The sequence below is a fragment of the Eumetopias jubatus genome, unplaced genomic scaffold (genome assembly GCF_037043125.1).
Source record: "Eumetopias jubatus isolate StellerSeaLion01/CBP00866 unplaced genomic scaffold, mEumJub1_p1.0 scaffold_2, whole genome shotgun sequence".
NCBI classification, from domain to species: Eukaryota; Metazoa; Chordata; class Mammalia; order Carnivora; family Otariidae; genus Eumetopias; species Eumetopias jubatus.
In genome coordinates, this window is record NW_028274808.1 from 151,197,833 (window position 1) to 151,201,009 (window position 3,177).

Genomic DNA, 3,177 nt, shown 5'->3' on the forward strand with positions numbered 1-3,177 from the left:
CTAATAGTGCTGACACTGAGACTCTTTAATATATAGGATGATTTGTCCACAATCACCCTGTCAGTAATTAATAGAGCTGGAATCAACATTTTCATAGAAGGTATACATTATTGGGTTAAAATGTATCTTGAAACTTATTTCTAAAAAGTATGTAATAAATTGTTCTTTTCTCCATATTTTGTGGTTATTAATGTTTGTTTTCTGTGACATTATTAAAACCACTCCTAGTAAACATAGACATTCTTCAACAAAATGGATAGAGCGACATATATCATATGCTCATCTGGATATATCTCTCCCTTATTTAAATCCATTAAGTGGATCTTTTCAATATGAGAATTAAGATCAAACTGGTCAGGTTTTTTTTAAAGATTTTTTATTTATTCCTTTGTCAGAGAGAGAGAGAGAGCACAAGCAGAGGGAGAAGCAGGCTCCCTGCTGAGCAAGGAACCCGATGCGGGACTCAATCCCAGGACCCCGGGATCATGACCTGAGCCGAAGGCAGACGCTTAACTGACTGAGCCACCCAGGCATCCCTTGTTTTGGTTTTTGTATTATTTTTTCCTAATATTATTGAGATATTATTGACACATAACATTGTGTAGGTCTAACATAAGATATGGTGATTTGATACACATATATGTTGCAAAATGATTATCAGATAAGGTTAATCATACATCATCTCCCATAATAACTTTTGCATGTGTATAAGGTGAGAACATTTAAGATCTACTTTAGCAATTTTCAAGTATATAAGCAAGCTGGAGCTTTGCGCAGTGGCAGTATCGTAGCCAATGAGGTTTATCCGAGGCGCGATTATTGCTAATAAGCAAGCTGGTTACTTTGGTATGTAGTTTTCTCCATAATCAGGTCATAAGTCATAGAAATAGAGTTAGGCAGACAGGGCTTCAAATTATGTTCTCATATTTATTAAATGTGTGATATTTGGTAAGACTAGGATATTTAGGTTTCAGTAAAATGAGGACAAAATTTTTTTTTTTTTTTATTTAATTGACAGAGAGAGATAGCGTGAGAGGGAACACAAGCAGTGGGAGTGGGAGAGGGAGAAGCAGGCTTCTGGCTGAGCAAGGAGCCTGATGTGGGGCTCGATCCCAGGACACTGGGATCATGACCTGAGCCGAAGGCAGTTGCTTAACCAACTGAGCCACCCAGGTGCCCCAAGGACAAAATTTTTTAAATCACAGCAAAGTATTGAATTTACCCCAATTCTTGGTCCATAATAAATAAATGATGATTTTTGAGTTTTATTATTATGAGTGCAAAATATATTATTAATTTCACCAAAATATTTCTTTCAAGTACTAGAGAATATCTTTCAGAACAGGGATTGTGTGATTTTCATCTCTAAACTTTACACAATGTATGGAGTGGTTTCTCAAGAAATGTTTAATAGGATTTGCTCTCTGTGTTCTCAAATGTGAATTTTAACATTCCATTTCTTTGTCAATATCAGAAGTAAATAACCTCTAAAAATTAAGTACAGTAAGTCTGGCTCTAGTTATTTACAAATATTTATTCTTTAAATAGTACTGTGAGAAGAGATAAAAAGGCACAGATTTAAAAAGAAAGTAACATAAGAACTAAATATATAAGCACAAAATTAAATTAGCTAAGTAGAAGTGTGTTTCTCATATGTAACAAAAGAATAATAACACCTTCTCAACTGGATTAATGTGACATATAAGAATGTACATTTTAGTTACTTTTTCAAGATACTTGCTTCATGTGACTTTCTGATATATTTCAAGTCACTTGTTAAAGGTTGTTATTAACAATTTAATTTTAACTCAGGATGACTTTTTACACCCTCACTAATATTTTTATGATGCAGCATTATGTATCTAGTACCATCTTTGAATTATTACCTTGTTCTTGCCTTATTTGGAATAAGGCAGATTCAAAATAATTAAATACTTAGGTAAATCACAAATAAACAAATGTAAATATATAATTTTTAACATTATTTTCTTACTGCTCAAAGACTAAAACTAACTGTATGCTCTAGTTTCCTCTGTACACATATTGGAGGTAGTTGCCACAAAGGGCAAAACAAGTAACAACAGACTAAATAACTTGGGCAAACCTATTTAAATATAGTCCAAATAAGAACTAATTAAAGAACCTAAGTCAGTGATATAAACAATTTCCTGAAATCAAGCTAATATCTTATGTTCTCGTTCAATATCTGTCAAAAGTAGGTTAATCTGCCTGTGTATTACTTAGTTTCTACTATAAGACACAGCCATGCTAATTTACTCCAATAAATTTATCTTATAACTATCTTGCAGGCCTCATAAGGGTGTGGTTTGAATACAAAGCTACTGTAAAATATTGCATCCTATCAGTATTACTATTTAGAAATTTATATATAAATACTAAATCTAACACATACTAACTCCATGTTTAAATAAGTATTAAATACTAAATTAGCTTTAAAACTATATTTAGCATTTACTAAATTTAGACTTTAAATACTATAGAGACAATAATTTGGAAATTATAAACAGTAAACTGGTTCCAACTGACCTGAAATTATTTAAAGGGAATATTGGGCGCCTGGGTGGCTCAGTTGGTTAAGCAACTGCCTTCGGTTCAAGTCATGATCCTGGAGTCCCAGGATCTAGTCCCACATCGGGCTCCCTGCTCAGCAGGGAGTCTGCTTCTCCCTCTGACCCTCCTCCCTCTCATGCTCTCATTCTCTCTCTCACAAATAAATAAAAAATCTTAAATAAAAAAATAATAATATTTAAAGGGTATATTAAAAATAATAAAACAATAAAAATTTTACATTTTTTTCTATCAATATTTAATAGTCATGCAAAACCACGTCAAAAATTTTATTTAAAATTTCAAAGGGGGGAGTCTCAGTAACCATGAATTTTTCATTTGTAAAAACTCCCCAAACTACATAACCCATAAGCACCATCGATAGGTATATGGTAAGTGTTCAGTGAAAACGGCATCCTATATGGGTACACTGCGCAATTTCACTTTAGCTTTTCACTCCATGAACAAAATGTTCTTTTATATACCTATAACCTATGACATTCTCAGGCCACTTTCCAGATTTTTGTAGAGTATCCTACCAAATCAATTTTCATTTCCACACTGGATATTGAGAATCCAGTGTCCAGAATCATCCCAGAACAACAGATC

The 3,177-nt window shown here is 33.1% G+C and overlaps 1 pseudogene; it reads left to right on the forward strand.

Moving 5' to 3' along the window:
• Window positions 1-765: 765 nt before the first annotated feature.
• LOC114206866 (U4 spliceosomal RNA) lies at window positions 766-829 on the forward strand (annotated as a pseudogene).
• Window positions 830-3,177: the final 2,348 nt, after the last annotated feature.